At 37.4% G+C, this 19,867-nt stretch overlaps 1 protein-coding gene across 1 annotated transcript in view; it reads right to left on the bottom strand.

Annotated features, from left to right (window-relative positions):
* Positions 1–9,670, bottom strand: part of LOC117294605 — a 38,845-nt gene extending 29,175 nt beyond the window's left edge. The window contains exon 1 of the mRNA XM_033777095.1: positions 9,564–9,670. The gene's annotated coding sequence lies outside the window, so the exon portion shown is untranslated. The remainder of the gene's footprint in view (positions 1–9,563) is intronic.
* Positions 9,671–19,867: the final 10,197 nt, after the last annotated feature.

The raw sequence follows: 19,867 nt of genomic DNA, 5'->3' as shown, positions 1-19,867 counted from the left end.
TGTTATATTTTAAATTTAATAAATCCATCAAACTCTCACAGCAATTGCTGTTCATAGTTTTGGCTGGATTCTACCACAACCAAGCAAAAAACTCAATGAAGAACATGTTTGTTGTGAGAAATAAACAAGGCACTTATTTTTGTTTAACCCGTATACCTGTCGCAGCCACAGGCAGCTTCAAATTAACTTGAGGACAAAGTCAAATGCGTGGCGGCAATGTTTTAATTCCAATAGGCACCCTTGCACCCCAATCTAGTAATGAACAAAACGCCTGCAGGTCTAAACGAATTCTCACTGTATATGGTATACCCGAAGAACTGATTGTGAAGTCTCGTTAAAGACGGCGCTCTGTTGTTTGGTCTGAACTCCCTAACTAAGCAGTTGGCCAATTAATTTGACTCAACCGGTGGCTTTGATACTATGAAGTTTAATAGAAAGAAAGCGAAGTGTTGACAGAATTCTCAGAGGAGGTCTTGTGGAGCTTGAGGGACATATTCTACTACGACCCTAGCGTACAATTAGCAATGCATGAAGGTTTGATGCTGTGCATTTTGTTTCTTCGACTCTAGTCTTCCTCTCATGGAAGAATAAAAGACAATTAATGTGTGGACGCATACTGGGGGCGATTCAGATGGTTGGATTAAAAATGTATCGAGTAAGCAATTGTAAGTAAATAACAAACTAAATTCCCAAGTGAGTTATGTTCTTGGGTCTATTCTGATGGAAAACAAAATCAATTCATAGGTAAAAAATGAACCGTTGTGTAAATTTGAATATGTCGTCAGGTATAAATGGACTTAATTATTCATTCGTACAAACAAAGCATATTTAAGCAAGGTTAATGTTGTGCATTTGGTTGCATGTGCACTTCGTAGGCCAATCATTCCATTTAAAGGAAGTGGACACTAATTGGTAATTACTCAAAAATAATTGTTAGCATAAAAATTTACTTGGTAACAAGCAACGGGGAGCTGTTGGTAGTATGAAACATTGTGCGAAAGAAAGAAGTAATTTTCCACGAATTTGATTTCGAGACCTCAGAAATAGATGTGAGGTCCCGAAATCAAGCTTCTGAGAGCACACAACTTCGTGTGACAAGAGTGTTTTTTTCTTCCAGTATTATCTCGCAACTCTGATGACCAATTGAGTTCAATATTTCACAGGTTTGTTATTTTACGCATTTATGTTGAAATACACCAAGTGAGACGACTGGTCTTTGACAATTACCAATAGTGTCCAGTGTCTTTAATGTGGACCTTATATATAGTGTACCGAAACATAATCTTCTATTCATATGCTAAACCAAAAATAATAACAACTAGAATGAATAACATTAGTGGTCGACTTTTTCAACCACATCTGTTACGAAATAAGGCAATGGATTAGTGTTGTCACAAAAGGTTTTAACAATTCATTTGTTTCCATCAAAAATTATATTATTTGTTCATTTAATCATACCGACCAATTTTGTTAGTCATAATTTAAGGCAATTTAATTTGTGTCTTTCAAGTGTATGATACTACGCCATGGCGTCAACAATCCCTGTGGACGTTATTTTTTAATTTTTTACCGATCTTGGAAAACCCAATTTCTGTATAGAGGCGTGTGTGATGATCGTACTTTGGAAAAATAAACCATACGCCTAACATGTAATCAGAGTTGCGCACCAATGGGTTCAATGAATATAATTATACCGCATTGTTATTTTATGTTCTAGTATTAATGGTCAATTTATAAATTAATGTGGGTCCATGAAGTCATTTGCCATTAAGATACCCCATGGTTGGTGTAGGTAACTTGGTCATAATGGGGTTAATTGTACTTTGCTGATATGAAGCTGTATATCGTTGCATTAGCAGCTTCAAGTTATCCAGCGCGACATGACAGAAGCTGAGATGAAGCTGTATATCAATGCATTAGCAGCTTCAAGTTATCCAGCGCGACATGACAGAAGCCACGCATTTTCATTTCACTTTTTATTTCATCTTATTTAGTCTGGTTGTGAAGCAAACTTCACTGTACTAGCCAAGTACCATATGGAGAAAGACAAGGATGCAAGAAAAACTCCATAGAAGGAAAACCTATACTTTATAAAGATGGTCTGGGGTCGTCCGAGAGTGTTTAAGGCCGGTTTATAGTCGGTCGCGCGACGGTCGCGCGACAGAATTCTTGCGCGCAATCCTAAGACTGAGGCCTAAAAACCGTGTCTTTTTATGATCGCGCGTCAAGATTTCCGACGCCCGACCATCGTGGACCTTCTTCAGGGGCATAAAACAAGTACAAGTGTAATTTTTTGGGGTGTTACAGAAAATAAATAAATAAATAAATACATAAATAAAAACATTCTAAGGGCAAACCAAGGCACTCAGTTAAGGACAGAAAACAATATAGTGCATTGGCGGGATTCGAACCGTAGTCCTATACAACCCGACCAACCCAATAACCCGTTTTCAAGGGGGTAGAGAGCGTAGACAAAGACATGATGATGGTCTGCTGTTTACTGTATTGAACCATTCATTTTACACTTGATTTTTTTTCTTTGGTTGGTAATCGGTAGTGGGGGGGGGGGTTCTGGGCGGGGCTGCAGCTCCTTACCCCACTGCATGCCTTTAAAGTTAGGTTTCATTTACTCAACATAATTGAAACACAGCCTGTAAGATTGCCTTACTTAAAAACAGCATGAAGATTTCAATTAATTTATCTGCATAATGAACAAAAATAGCTTTGATTGCCAAAACAGTTTGCCGTAGTTTGACGTCAAAATGAACAGTCTGAGATCGTTACGAATGACCGTGGATAATTTGGGTTGCAAATCTTGTATTTGTTGGCCATTAGACCAACCTTCACCTGTAATTCAAACATCTCTTTCATCCTATCACAGGATCAATGGATGAGTAATTTAATTGATTTTGTCCAAGAAAAAGAAAATTAATGAATATCCGATATTTATTGATTGTTTAACATACATTTTCATTTGAGTGAAGTTTACATTACTTAAATGTACAGTTATTTATGGAAATGAACGGGTTTCAATTGACATTTTTAACATCTTTGAAGGCTTCCCTTATTCAAAAAAGAAATCTGAGTAATAATTTAAAAAACATTGACCAGTTTTAGAAGGATTTGGGGAGTTTTCCTTCATCAATTTTTTGAGGTTTTGTTGATTTGTTTTCAGAAAAGCCTAAATTTTAGTCAACTTAAAATGTTAATGTTGTGTACTGATCCCATGACTCGTTTAGCTCAATGACTATTACAAATATTTAAAAGAAGAGATAAACTGTACCAAGTCTCCGATTAGAGGTGTTATTGTTCAAGTCAGTGAACTGCATTGTCAAAGTTGGAGAAGAACTTTTAATTGCTGGGGTGACAAGTCCTGAAAACGTGCCGCAACTATTTAGATTTCTGCAATCCAACTTTCACTCTAAATATCCTATAGTTAATATCGCTTCCCGGTATGTTCTGTATTGTATTGTTTTAATAAATTCTTAAATAGCACTCCTAATAATTGAATACGTTTTCTTAGTTTTTATGTGAGCCCTGGGTGATCAGTTCGTTTTTCTCTCTGAAGAACGTACCTCTGGAACAAATAATCCGGAATAAACCGTAACATACCACAAGGTCGGACGCAACAACTTTTAGACATTTCGTCAAAATTAAAAACAAAATAAAAACAACCTTTTGAATGGCATCAGGCTGAACAATAACTGTTGATGTTTGAAAAGACCTCATCAAGCATCATACAAAACACATTTATGAAACAAAAATGGTGTTGAACTTGTGTGTCTATTTTCAGATAAACCTTTGTATATACAGGATATCAATAAGTGATTGTGTATAGTGTTGTTGTTCGAAACGCTTCAAGGATTTCCGTTTCTTATAAAGCGTCTTACGAAGCGCTACCATACGGACGACATCTGCTGTGTGTCCCACAACAACCACGAGAACCATGAGTGAGCACAAAGATGAGCTATAAAGCACAAATAAAAATCATGCTTATCAGAATAAGGTTATCAGAAAGAAAGAAAAATGCCATCATGCACCACTTCTAAGTGGTATCCTGCTAATCCTTGCTAAGCACAAATTGAGTAAGCATATTGGGTAATGCAATTGGGCCCAGCTTCTTTCTCTTCCAGTCTAATGCCCTTTTCGAATCCACGGCTTCAGCTTTGGATTCGGCTTCAGGCTCCATTCTCTCGTCTGGAGCCATGAGCACGTACACAAAGCACGCTCAGTTTTCAAGACAACCGCGGTGCCAAGCTACCCTGAGCCGAGTCTGGAGCCGAAGCCGTGGTTTCGAAAAGGGACATACTCGGGTTTCTGTCTAGAAAGACGATCATGGCCGCATGATCGTATAATCAGTAGGTCATTAGGTTCGGTAAAGTGTTCCTCATGCCATTAAAGATGATTTTTCCCTCCTTTTTTTTTTTTACCAAAATAACTCACTATAGTTTTCTGTCGTCACGCCTATTGGATATGATGGGGGAAGTTAGTCGCAGTCATTAGTAGCCAGGTACAAAGCCAAATGTCTGAGACAAATCACACAATCTGGCTCCACCCTTGCGGTGTACTTGTAAATTAAAACACAATTACCATTAATGACGTCTGCAGTAGTTTAATTTCAGAATCCATCATGGTCCCTCTACTCAACTTGGGCTAAGTTGCAAATAAAGACAATAAAGCATATAATCCTTGACGGTCTGCCAGGACCTAACGGCCCTGTTTTGGTGAAACGATGTATCTCAAAAAAGCTAATTTGAAGAAAATATGTTTAAAGTTGAAATAACTGCCTTTTTGTTTCAGAATATTGGATTGTCATTTTTTTTCACTAATGTAATAATTGAAAATAAGTTTCCATATTTTGTTATAAGTTTTTGAACATTATTGAAGAAACTGTGACAGTTTATTCAAAGATACATCATTTCACCGAAATAATGCACACTCACAGGAAAGCGTATGTCGTCAAACTGGTGCATAACAATGGTATACTAAAAAGCATTTGGGATGTTGATTAATTTGCTCAAATAGTGTATGTCAGAGAGATACACCATTTTACCATATTTTTAGTTTGTAAAATAAGTGTAAGTGTGACATACATCTTTTTTGTGAATTAAAGTCACAAACTTTGAGTTGTACAGGTCAACATACAGTTTGTATCTTCTGAACCACTCATCCGTTGACGATAAGATTTTCAGAATCGGAAAGAGCGCCCTCACTTTACTGGGAAATGGCTTTATCTCAAAATCTCAAAAAAATGACTTACATCGTTTAACCAAAACAGGGCCGCTAAGCTCTACAAAAAATACTGACATATGTTATGGTTCTGAAATCACCTGTAATTTCTTTTCATTATTATTAATAATTTCTATTTTATTTATTATTATCTGATCAGTGTCTGTAATGTCTAATGAGAAACTCAATTTCTTATTTGGAAGTTGTCCTTGACATTGAAATGTAATTATTTGATATTAGAAAGAATTGAGGCTATGGTTGCATTTAACCCCTGTCGTAACGGGGGAGGAGGGGGAGTGGACTTTGGGCGGGACTGAAGCCTCACGATCTCGCTCAGAACCCTTGATCCCTTCCCACAATGGGATTAATAATAACAGTTGAACTGGTTTACATGATGACCTTCTGTCTGCATTACTTTTTTGTCATAATCATTTTATTTCCAGTAGAGATTATCGTGTGCTCTTAAGCGCAGTCCACTAAGAGCTCTTCCGTCAAATCGGGTTAGAATAGTCCTAATGTACCATGCATTGAAATAAATCTGTGCTGTCGTACGGAGATATTATTGAAAAATGCATTGTATATTATTTCACTCATCAACTTGAAAAAGAAGACGTTATGAATGTTTCAGTGCGGAACCGAACGTTAGAAATTGACGAGCTGCAATTAGATTGGTTGAAATAGGAATTAATCAATAAGAACACTATTAAGATCCCTCAAAGCTGTTTGAGAACTTCAGCAATAAATCACTGCTCATAAAAGAGAACACTCCCTTGTCCATTTACCTTCAGAAATCACTTTAGGTATGCAATTAATATGGTAGTTCACTCGTAACTGTTACAATTCATAAATCATATTAGCCTCGGGGCGGCTAATGACGAGGCTTCGGCGCCAGCGAAATTGCAACTTTTTCAGATTTGAATAATTTACCATACTGAAGCGATTATAGACTCTCTGTAAATATCAGTCTTCCCGCCTTAAGTCAGACGATAAAAAGAAACACATCAAAAGTGTCAAATGCCGTGTAGTCGTCGAAGTTTGCTCACGTATGAATCAATTAAATCCTCTTCATAGCGGTACATGTTGTAGCGAGTTAATAGACCAGACAAACCCCTTATAAATGTCAGCTTTTGAAAGGTGGGGTAACTGAGCGGATAGATTTGGAACGTTCGGGATGTATATTTACTCAGGAAATACTCTTCCGGTTTTGAAAACCATTCTGAAAGGTTTTCTAGCCTTCGCTTCTAAAAGATTGAAGCACATTATAGTAATCAGGATACACGACAGTTACATTCGAAGAAATCAATATATTAAGTGAGTTTTCATCTCACCCACACACATTGCGTTTCCTTTTCTTCAATTGAATACCTTGTACGTTCACACATCTTCTGGTAGTGTGGTCAGTTTTCATAACCGGAAATAAATCAAGATTTAAGCGACCGATGTCAGTCTTGAAAGCTTTATCCAGTGGCTGCACAATATTGGTTTTAGATGGACATTGAAACTTCGACCATGGAAGAAGGACTAACAATTCTTTAGAAGTAAAAAGGGGTGCTAGAGGCTGCAATGTTCCCAAATCAAAGAACTTAATTTTATTTAAAAAATTATAATTTAGATTTCGATATCCAATCGTTTTAAAAAACACCCTAAAACAAATTTGAAGAATATTTTAAGTACCCCCTCCTCGGTCACTTCCTATTCACCACTGCATAATTCACTACAACGGGTAAGCATTGTATACGAAGTGTGGACATGGAAACAAAAGAAGTCCACATAAGGCAGTGTTTTGGAAAACTTTGTGGACTTCCACCCTTCCACAACAATTTTTCACAATTGCTAAAGAAAACGATGTACAGAACAAAGGAACGGCCACAAATTGATTGCAAAACAAAGCTGCGTCTGCTACAACATGTTCGCTGTATTCATATGTTTCTTCTTTACGCTTTACTCAATTTATATATTATTTGTTTGATAATGTTTTGAATTTGCTTTTATAGTTGGGGTGAGTTGGTAAAAGGCAGTTTGTACACAGTGGCTTTCCAGTGCCAGGGAGATCAGCATCACTGGTAACGGGGTGTGAACCTACTTCCAGATTACTATGTTATATTTACCAAGGTAGTGATCAAATTTTCATTCTGTAGTCGTCCCGCTAGAGAAATATTGTTCTCATTCGAGCCACACGTTGATACCTTTCGTTTTGCCTTGGCCTAATGTTAATGATTTAAGTGTCTTGTGAACTTGCGAACTGATTACCAGACTTTGCAAAGGCACACCTTAAAGTTGCACCAAACTCGATGTTTTTTTTTATAAATTTTGATAAACAAAATTAACAACGAGGCAATAAAGTCATTGGACACTGTTGGTAATTACTTAAAATAATTATTAGCATAAAACCTTACTTGGTAACGAGTAATGGAGAGCTGTTGATAATATAAATAATTGTAAGAAACGGCTTCCTCTGAAGTAACGTAGATATCGAGAAAGAAGTAATTTTTTTCACCTCAGACCTCAGAATTAGATTTTGAGGTCTCGAAATCAAGCATCTGAAAGCGCACAACCTCGTGTGACAAGGATGTTTTTTCTTTTATTTTTATCTCGCATATTTATGCATACACCAAGTGAGGAGACTGGTATTTGACAATTACCAATAGTGTCCAGCGTCTTTAAAATGAATAGTAAAAAGGTATTTGAAATGGTACAATGGAGAGTTTTTCAGTAAATTGTTGTCAACCTAGTATTATTTATCAAAATTAAATTATTTATCCCCGATGCAAATTTAACATCTATTAGATCAACCTAGTATTGCAACTCGTAGTTATTTTGTTATTTATTTATTCAGCGAGTTTTTGGACGAGCGTGTACTTTGATATAACACATAATAGTCAGGATTGAAAAGACACTTTTTAATAAACTTGTCACTACCATTGAGTACCAAAATAATATCCTATATAACATAAGCGTCAGAATTACTACGACAGCACTGACTTTAAAGCACTGGGGACGATTTCACATAGAGCTAAGATTGATCGTAACTGCAAATCAATCGTAGTTGAGTAATGTGTGATGTCACAATACAAATCACTATGGTAATACTGCTTTGTGGAATCGAGCCATGCTTGGCACCTTAGGTAATTATCAAAGACCAGTAATGTCACTTGGTGTATCCAAACATAAGCATAAAATTACAAATCTGTGAAAAATATTGTGTTCTCAATTGGTCTTCGTGTTGCATGAGAATAATGTTAGAAACAACACCATTGTTGCACAAGATTTTGTGCTTTCAGATGAATGATAAAGTGTTTTATTTAATTTTGTGAAAAATTATCTCTTTCTCAACAACTACGTTATTTCGAATGTAGCCATTCTCACATTTTTGTTTCTACAATCGACAGCTCCCTATTGCCCATTACCAAGTAAGTTGTAATGCTAACAAATATTTTGAGTAATTACCAATAGTGTCCAGTGCCTTAAAACACACCGCTTTACAAAACATACCGCTTCAAATCACACAATCTCTGAAACAATAACCTTAGACTCATATTTGCTGTTTTCTTGGAAAGCATCACCAATGTGACAAGACCTTCCCGCGTTGAGTAAAGTTGCGAACATGACCCAATTGTATTGCTCTCTCTAGCAAAGAATTCTACGCTTACGGAGCCTTGTAAATGCATTCTATGAGCCGTAAGCATAGAATTGCACAGTAAGCAGCATCATGAAATTGGGCCTGTGCGATAGCAGTGGATGCACTCATTCTAAAACAGATCATGTATTACATCGAGTGCCAAATACAGCGTGCGTCTGGCATACATTGACAACATCACATTGTTATTGTTTCGTTGTTTCCTAGTGGTGTAAAAAGCATACTGCTGAAAACGTCCACCTAATCAGAAGATCAAATACTAGTCTGACTGATAAATCGTGGTTATTTTTTGTTGGCCAACATTGTTTAAAACCATTAGTCAATATAAGTAAAGAAGGTAATCCCTGTTCAGAAATACTGCCTAATGAAAGTGAGAATCGTCCATATTCCTCGGCTTACTTCTCAAACCCGATATAGACCTATAACATTATTTTTTCTGAGGTGTCAACATTTTGTTGTTAGCACAAAAAAAAATCGTTGGGAAAAATTTAATAATTGAACTCCAAATGCATGATTCTGGATGTGAGTTTACCACCTGGTAGGCTATATCTCAATTTAGGAAAAGAAGGTACACGGTGCATAACAGAAATTACCAAAGTGTAACATTTCCTTCGCCATTTTAAGCCAGAATAGAACTGCAATAGACTAAAAACCATTTCCATCCACCACCAATAAATAAAAGCAAGCAAAATCTTACCTGTTCAATTCGTTGCTGTGTTTCGCACTTCTCAATTCCAGAGTAGAATTCTCTAACTGATCAAGCTCACAGGTATCTGAGTTGTGTCTATTGCCAGTTTGAGCTGTGACATTCGGGCCATTTATACTCACCAGGAGTCCGCCTACCCAACCCACCGTGCTGTTCATCTCTCTGACGTCCACCTACCCAAGCCCCCCCCCCCCCCTGCACACACACACACACGTTCAACATCGAACATGACATAGTGACGGTTAATTGAAAGGGATCTCTAAAAAGGATATTAGATCTAACCAAGGATGAGTTTTAGCAATAAACGTTACTGGCATTCCCTTCATTATGCTTTTCCTCTTTACATGAATTTGCATATGTTCCCTTCGAGTGAAATTTCATGCTCCATTATCTCCCAAGTGTTTACAGAGGCTTGTGTTTTTTTCTTCTTCTTCGGCTGTGGCTTTTGAGTAATTTATTCATGAGGGAAGAACTGAAAGCAGCTAATCAGTGATGGACAACAATTTGGAGCGGTCTGATTGGTCGCTTGTACAGGCAGGGCCTTCCCAACAAGTGACCAATGGGAGGAGAGGAGTAGATTGTCAGTGATGGGATCGAGTTGGCCATCCTACTACACAAAATAGTTGATTTCTCTATACAGCGGCAATTTTTGTCACAGTTGCAGTTTTTTTTGTTCACCTAGTCTAGCAAATTAGCTTGATGTATTATGGTTTTAATTAGAGTATAGGATAAACTGGGGAAAAGCGGTGTACAATTTAAAATATTAATTGAATTGTTTAATGTCAAGCCAAATCGTTTTTAATAGGGTAAAATCTTATTTGCAAGAACTCGCTGTCATGCCATTAAGCCAATTAATTTAATAAGAGCGTATATTTATTAATCTTCTTAATTAACTTAATCGTTGTTTTCAAGGTTGGATTACAAAAGAAAAAATAACCGCTGGTGACTTTCGGACCTAGATCTTGATAAACTATGTCATTCAATGTCTAGTAATCGACTCGCATCAATGATGTTTAACCGAAACAGAAGACTATAAATCAAGAAAGACCAGTTCCAATTACATTCAAGAAAAACTTCAGGTAGTCATTTGTTTTGTTTTCATTAATCGATAACTTTAAAACATTTTTTATCTTACACATTCAAGATACGAAAGACATTCCTTCCTATAAACCTTTATTAAAGTGCGTCTATTTTAATTTCCTCTCATTCAGATCAATGTAACCAAAACGAGGCCGGAATGAAAATAATAGTCTGGTTCATTTTTATACAATGAATGTTAGCACCCGTACTGTTATTGGATACATGGAACGTGACCAAGACAGTGGCATCATGGTAAAGGTCTATTCAATTCAAAATTTAATTCAAAATCATATTAGTTCCCATGCTTCATAGAAACGGCACACATCCAAAACAATAAAATGTAAAGAAGAATACCAACAAGAAGGGTTCTTTTTATGGCAGAGAACGTATTTAAGTTTATAACACCCCTTGCAAGTATTCTGCCTGCTCATTGGTTTAGAGCGCGTCACATGACATGTATTAGTTTTGCTAGACGACGGCCGTGTGATAGTGCATCGGTTTGCCATGCGCTAGTCCGAAGACTAGCACACGCCGTACAGTACCCAGACGTCCGTTGCGTGTACGAGGATGGTAAATTAATAGTCTGTAACCATTTCGGATTGCACGACACTACATGCAGCACAGTAAAAGTGTTTGCAATCTGTATTCGCGTCGTCCGTGGATTGTAGCATTCAGGTCTGTAACTCAATAATAATAGTACAGTAGTTAGAAATGTTTGGGGTGTTATAAAACAAATATTGACTGCTTTTACTCGTGCAATGGTTAAAAACTCTGACTCCCGAGGTGATCCCCGTAGCAGGCCGTTAACTATTTTTTGCATTTATACTCTCGGTCCGTTTGGTTGGTAAGTTGTTTGCAACAGCTAATTTTTGGTTTCTTGTCTCTATTGTGTAACTTGAATTCTCTTCTTTTTTTTTTTTAACTCAAATCACATAGAGATTGCTCTGTGATTGTGATATGCGCTTTTATAAACACAACAATAACAGATTTTTGAGTTTTGTTCTGGACCGTACATAAGAGACGCCCTTCCCTCAAGATATCAGCCCCCAATACCCATACATGAGTAACCATGTGCTCCTCCATGGTACACTGCAACCTCCATCTCACCTGACGCAACGTCATATTTCCTCATGTTGATGCATGGGTATCTCTTGATGTCTCTTGATGGATTTGCAATTTCGTACAGATGGCTGCATTTACTTACTCTTCGCTCATTAAAGGGGAAGGCTGACTGTATGCAAATATTTATTGTGTAGGAATGCAATCATTTATGATTTATTATCAATGTTTGTCATTGTCTACCACTATCCTAGGTAAGATTCAATTAAAGCATTGAAAACATTGAGGGGGAAATTGATTGGAGAAACTGAGAATAAGCACGCAAGATTTTGCTCAGCAAAAGTGTGAGAGTAACTACTGTTTGTTGGATTACGTAGAAGGCTGAAGTAGTTCTTTTAAGAGGGGAAGCCCCAGCCCCCTGCCCACGGTGACTCCACTGCCTTTCACCGTGTTGTAGCATACCTGTAAATCTACCCCGATTTCAATTAACGTTTTAGATTTTTTCTCGGGGCTAGTGTTTCAGTTATCAGGGTTTTTTATGTGTTCTGCTTTTACTTTTTTTTCCTGTCTTCTTTTTATTAGATTTGTGGGATCTTGTACACATTTTCCAAATTCTGTTAATATTGCTCTTATGCATAGCTACAAAGGGCCCTTTTTCAGTATTTGTGATGTTTTATTTGTTCTTTTTTAATGTACATTACCTGTGTCTATTCAGATGCTGTTTGGTTGAAAAGTGGTATTTCATCCAACGTGGCCATTCCATTCCTTTAAAGGCACCGACAGTATAAAACATTGTGAGACACGACTCCCTCTGAAGTAATGTAGTTTTTGAGAAAGAGGTATTTTCTCTCTCAAATATTAAAGGACTTAAAGGAAGTGGACACTATTGATAATTTAAATAATTATTGACATAAAACCTTACTTGGTAACGAGTAATGGAGAGATGTTGATAAAATAAAACATTGTGAGAAACGGCTCCCTCTAGTAAACGTAACGTAAACGTAGTTCGAGAAAGATGTAATTTTCCACGAATTGTCGAGAACTCATAATTAGATTTTGTAGTCTCGAAATAAATCTGAAAGCACGCAACTTCGTGTGACATGGGTGTTTTTTCTTTCATTATTATCTCGTATCTTCGAAGACCAATTGAGCTCAAATTTTCACATGTTTGATTTTATGTAATGTTGAGTTACACCAAGTGAGAAGACTGGTCATTGACAATTACCAATAGTGTCCAGTGTCTTTAAGATTCTATCCCTACTGTGAAAATTACAAGTTTCACCCGTCACAAATCCGTGGTGGGCTCCCCCATCACGCGTCATCGCTGCTTATTATGACAGTGCTAATTTATCCAAATCTGTGTGGTTGGAAGAAACCCCACAAGGTCATAATAATAGAAACCACACAAGAACATAACAATAGGCATAATTGTTCCCCTTCCTAAAGGATCCACGAGTGGGAAAACAACAGTGACAAACAAAAAAGCATTGTTCAAGCAAATTTAACGGTGGCATTAATAAAAGAAGAACGGGGCAATCAAATTGTAATTAAGTTTCGTCTTTGTGAATTTAGATTGAGAAACCTGATTTTGTTTTACATGGTAACAGTGGGTACTGCTATTGTAAACATAACCATATGCTTCGTTGTCTACATGATGAGCGTTCACAATTGTTAAATAACTGGAATTAACAGAGAGCATGTAGGCGTGAGATAAAATGTTACTTGGGGTGCGTTTACGTATAGTTTGGACCACAGCACTGGTTTTCCATTGTGTTGATTTAATGTATTGGCTTGCCTTATAACCAACGCATAAAACTTGCCTTTCTCCTAAATAATGTTTCTAATAATTGAGGTCTCGAAAAATGCATTCTGGTAGGTCGATTGACGTGTGAGCTAGAATTTGATAATTTCAGTTAAAAATAACCACGCTAGCCCGGACAGAGTTCGAACCAACCTTCAAACAAGCTAATCGTCTGCGCGTGTTGCAAATGCTTTTTATACTTAACATGTATTTCTATCAATAACTTGAAATAGCCAACGCTTTTGATATTTTAAAAGAAGAAATTAGGGTAGTCCTAGTGGCAACTTAGAGGGGAGGGAGGGGTTGGGGGCTGGCGGGGGTGGGGAGGAACGAGCTGTTCAGATTTAACAAACACAGGAATTAATTATTGCACTATTATACGCTTTAATAAATAATGTTCTTGTTTTTTTTTACTAAATGTAATTTACTCTTTTTTGTTTTTTACCTCCGAGGAAAAATGCGAACATAAATTAAAGTTTTAGTGGCCCAAACATATTCCCCTAGAAAAGAAAACGGTGCGCCCCTTGTTGTGTGTCCCCCTACAATGTCCCCCTATAGTTTTGGCGCTGGAAGTTATGCTTACATAAAGACACAAGGCTACCAATACAACCGTATTTTACCAGGAATACACCGGTTTAGAAAGTCATCTCGATAAAGCGTCGTTTCTCAATCTAGTGCTATATCGTTTATTGTGTTTTTAATGTTCCCATATTTCTATTTTAGCATTTGCTTTATGAGAAGTGGTGACAATTTATCATGTGTAGTTTGTGTGTAAGACACTAGACTTAGGACTTTGGCTACATGATAAATTATACCAATCATAATTCACAGTTCGTATGTAAAGAAACGCTATAAACAAGAGTAGCTGATTTCAAGGAAGATGGTACTGAACAAAAAGGTTAATGCATGTTTCTCTTTTGGTTCCAGATAATTTAAAGGGAAGGTACATGTTTGGTATTTGTCAAAGAACAGTCTTCTCACTTGGTTTATCCAATGATGACAGAAAAAACACCCTTGTTGGACTAAATTGTGTGATTTCAGATAGGAATAAAAGAGAAGTCTTTTATTATTTTTGTGAGATATTAACTCTTTCTCAAAATCTATGCTACTTTCTCACAATGTGTTATACGATCAACGGCTCTCCAATGCTCGTTACCAAGTCAGTTTTTAGGTTAATATTTATTTTGAGTAATTACCAAACGTGTACCTTCCATTTAAAGGGATCTTTGGTTGGAAGAATAAATTAAATCTTAACCCATATTTTTCAGCAAACACCATACATCTGTAGTAAATTAACATAAATAGCATAATGCAAATTTAACATCTTTTACACTGTTGTTGAACCCGCTGCTAAAATAACAGGATTCAAACTGCCTCTAGCTACCGGTCAATCTTGCGGTCTTGGAGGTTTAGCTGGTATGACACTGCTCTAGAATTGGCAATGGTCAGCGGTCGAATTCCACCCGAGTAACATCCCTGTGGATTTGTTTTCACTTGACTCAGGACAGTACTGAGCATACATAAATTACACACTCCTGTGCAGGGGTAACTTTAAAAATAATCTTTAACCCCGATGCTCATTTGACATCTAATAATAATGGAAATGTATATAGCGCCTATCCATGAAAACATGCTATTGGTAATTGTCAAAGACCAGTCTTCTCACTTGCTGTATCTCAACATATGCATAAAAAAAACCTGTGAAAATGTGAGCTCAATTGGTAATCGAATTTGCGAGAAAATAATGAAAGAAAAAACACCCTTGTCACACGATGTTGTGTGCTTTCAGATGCTTGATTTCGAGACCTCAGATTCTAAACTTGAGGTCTCGAAATCAAATTCGTGGAAAATTACTTCTTTCTCGAAAACTACATCACTTCAGAGGAAGCCGTTTCTCACAATGTTTTATACTATCAACCTCTCCCCATTACTCGTTACCAAGTGATGTTTTATGCTGATAATTATTTTGAGTAATTACCAGTAGTGTCCACTGCCTTTAAAAGTAAACCTATTAAAATCCATACAGTCTATTAAATTAATCATATCTGGTCGAACGGGTTAATACGGATCATACTTTGTTTCAATGATTTTTGCCATTAATCACTGTTAGCTTTTTGTTGTTAATTTATATTTTGTAATACGATGTGTTCAAGTACTATTTTTCGACTTTGACATTAATATATCTTTTGAAGAATAGCACTAACATAAATTTGACAGTCAATGAGTTTTCCGATGGAAACTAATATTCCTCCCTGTTATTTATCTCTTTTTTTTCTTTCCTTTTATTTAATTTTCAACGCAAGTCACCTCTCCTTTCCTCCAAAACTATATTTCAAGACAAGTCCAAGGATTCAGCTTCTAATAATCCCTGTATTTTATTTCTAGTCACAATGGCATGCTTTTAAGACTAGGTCTGTGTCCTTGGTTTTCACTCAGTCGTCTTCCTACGTCTGAATGTCAACAGTGTGCGGAAGTTTCTCGTCCGGGTGGCAAAAAGAAATCGAAGCTCAGACACTTGTTCACATCATCAACGTCCTTCAGTTTTCCAAGTGAAGCAACAGTGAAAATTGTCTTCTTTCTCTTGGCGTCCTCTACATTTCATTTCTGCCATTTCCTACTTTTGATTGAGTGGGGCTGTGATCTCAAGAGGTGTAAATTGATCCATTGATTTGCTATCAATTACGGCTATCTGGAAATAAGCTCAGGCAAACAGAAAAGATCGAGTCTTCAGATTTTTATGAAGTGACAAAACAAATTGGACAGTTTGTATGTTTTTCGGAAAAAAACGAATGAACGATTTGTTTTCTTTCTTTGACTGAGTAATTGTTTATTGGTTGATGATTACTGAATTGTGGTCTGTTCCGAGAGCATGGTGGTACTAACATTGTTCAGACTTACTTTTGTTTGTTTAAAGCCGTTTATAGGTCTTGTGTATACTATAATTTGTAGTGTACGTTAAATAACCCAGAACATTTCATTGTTGAATGGTAGGAGTTAACCCTGGTGTTTCTGGTTTATCGTCAACTTAGCAAGTACCCTTGCTTCGAGAAAGATGTTTTAAAATCAGAATATTACTGCAAGAAAAAGTAAGAAATCGGTGCACTTTTAACAAATATTGTAATGTTATACTCATAGCACTCAATTTACACTCATAAAGAGTGTTTATTTATGTAATATGGGGGGGGGTACCATCTGCCCCATCTGCCCAAGCAGTACTCAGTTTGCAGAAGACGTACTGTGAAGATGCGGGTAAACAATATGTTAATATAATGTGACGAAGAATATCATTATAATCCACCAGGGCCCAATTGCATGGCTATGCTTACCTTAAGCACAGAATCGGTGCTTACCATAAGCACAGAATCGGTGCTTACGGAAGTAGGGAATTCTGTGCTTACGCCAAGCGTAACCCACTTAGCGGCGAATTCTGGCTTCTGCGCGTGCGTACTCTACGTTAATGCATTCTACGATTACAAGGCTAGCGCAGAAACTTGGCGCTTGAACTCATAAAGAGTGTTTATTTATGTAAAATGGGGGGGGGGGTACCATCTGCCCCATCTGCCCAAGCAGTACTCAGTTTGCAGAAGACGTACTGTGAAGATGCGGGTAAACAATATGTTAATATAATGTGACGAAGAATATCATTATAATCCACCAGAGCCCAATTGCATGGCTATGCTTACCGTAAGCACAGAATCGGTGCTTACCATAAGCACAGAATCGGTGCTTACGGAAGTAGGGAATTCTGTGCTTACGCCAAGCGTAACCCACTTAGCGGCGAATTCTGGCTTCTGCGCGTGCGTACTCTACGTTAATGCATTCTACGATTACAAGGCTAGCGCAGAAACTTGGCGCTTGCACGTATAAGCGGGGAATCGCGGATCGTAAGCTCAAAATTCGGCGGTAAGCAGGGCCATACAATCCGGCCCTGGTGTCACGAACACAAAACTTGGGATTGGGTGAAGCCTTGGCTTGTATACCCTAACCTATTGACTGACTAAAACTGCAATGTGATTGTCAAAAAGAAAATGAAAGGACAATGTCAGAATTGTCTGTATAATCGTGCATTGTGTGTTTTCAGTGTCTTTCCAATAGATGAACTTATGTTAAGTAATTACGGACAAAACGTCGTGTATTTTTATTAGAAAGTGTAACTTACAATCAGCTTTATCTTTTTCTAAGTACGGATAAACGTCACAGGACTGAATTATGTTTGTCTTTTGGTATCATGTTCTGTGAAATTGCTCTGACAATCTACTGTGTACCAGTTCTCTCATGAAATGACTTTACCATTTCAATCCTCTGTCTGAGTATTTCACAGCCGTAATTCAATTTGTTCTGTTTCTATTAGTTATACGGCAGTCTATCTATACTCGTAATTGTTTTAACGTGTTCTACTCAGAATGACAAATCAGAAGTTTTATTTTGTAACGACAACGAGCCCTCTTTCGTTTAGTTTCCCTCTCTGACATTCTCAAACGAGTCAGTTGAAGTCTTTCGGCCCTCGGTTCCCATCTTAAGAACCCTCTACAGTGTATCTGAAAGCACGGCACCTGCTGAGCATATCCACAAGTGGGACCATCAACACATCCCGCCGGCAAGTTCCTTTAATTCATGGCCAGGTGCAAGCTCATTAGTCTTCCCGGCTTTCTATCCATTGTCCGCCCCTGATTTTTCGCTTTTCATTTAAACCCCCGGTTAATAATAGCCAGGGAGCTTGAAGTGTTATCTAGAGCTATGATGAACGTAATGCAAATAATTCACTTGAAGCTATCGTGGATTGGTGCAGGATCGAGTGAAGAGGTAAAGAGATCGTCCGTCACTGTCGGAATGGCCCGATCTCAGAGAGACGGCCCAGGCAGTGATTAAACACTCGCAACGACCTGACTTGTTGATGTAATCCTTATATTGAACGAAGTGATTGAGAACTATAACCCAATAGGTGTTTGCTTCTGATCGGGTGGCACTATGTTAACTTGTTGGCTAGGAGAGTTGGGAGGTGACCCAATATTTATTTTGCAATAAATTATACTTGTTATTGTGCCGCAAGCAAATTGTTTTTTTTTACTTTTTATAAATACTTACTAATATAAAACTAATTGATGTGTAAGGATTGGGCGTGGTTTAGGGATAAGGGACGAACTTGCCAGTCGTTTACGGGGGACCCACGCCATCACAAGGGGACTAAAAACCAAATCCACACACAAGCTTTTTGGTCTTGGGTGGGATTCGAATCTGGGTCCACAGAGGTGAAAGACAAGGAGAAACCCCTGAACCAACCTGATCTCTGATTTATTTTGTGCATATAATTTTCAGTTCAATCGTGGACTGATTATACAAAATTAAAACGGCACTGAATTCCAGAGTCCCATTTGGACTGTATAAAACCCCAATTGTTGCTGTCCGATGAATGACAGTGTATCGTTAGTTTTGTTATTGGATTTAGGACATTCACATAGGTTTGTACAGCGAAATCAATGTTGCTTTTTCGTTATCGGACATCGGACATTCACGTAGATTTGTACGTTCAATGTCTACCTTGTACATCCAAAAGCAACATTGATGTTCCCTGTAAAAACTATTTGTGAATGTCCGATATCCAATAAAAAACAACCTTTGCTGTCAAGTCCGATAAATTCATACAAGCGTTTCTTATAATTCGTAACGAGCAATGGAGAGCATCTGATAGTTTAAAAAATTTTGAGAAACGGCGCCCTCTGAAGTAAAATAGTTTTTGAGACAGAGGTAATTTCTTAGACACACACTAGTGCAACAAGGGCCCTTTTTCTGTCAATTTTCTTTTGCAACTTCGAATACCAACTTGGTTAATTTTCACAGATTTGCCATTATTTATGCATATGTTTTGTTACACCAAGTGAAAATACTGGTATTTGACAATTGCCAAGTGGTCCATTTTTAATTGCTTTCAACTGGGATGAAGTATTAAGACACCTGCACCCCGACCATATGTGTTAGCATGCCATCATAAAAATATATGTTACTTCAATTATTGAAAAGAAAATATGAAACGTCATCGTATCAAACAGGGGGTTAGTAGAGGATTATGTTCAATTGGGGAATTATAGTGAGTTTCTTTTTAAGTGATGGATTATTTTGAGGATAAACCGAAGAACCAGGACTTATCTTCCCTTAAGCAATGCTCTTTCTATATAAAGGGATGGTGTCGACTTTTGTGAGATGTAACTTCAGTCAAAGTGTTTAGGTTACACAGTCAGACCTAATAGGGAGCGTAATGTATGACATGTTTGTTTGTTTGTTTGAGTGTTTGTTTGGATGTTGTGTTGTGTGTGAGGTATGGCTCACGGGAGTGCCCTTTTGGGGTCCCTTAACACAA

This window comes from Asterias rubens, chromosome 1, assembly GCF_902459465.1.
Source record: "Asterias rubens chromosome 1, eAstRub1.3, whole genome shotgun sequence".
NCBI classification, from domain to species: Eukaryota; Metazoa; Echinodermata; class Asteroidea; order Forcipulatida; family Asteriidae; genus Asterias; species Asterias rubens.
The sequence above is the reverse complement of the archived record's forward strand: the minus strand, read 5'-3'. Positions and strand labels throughout refer to the sequence as shown.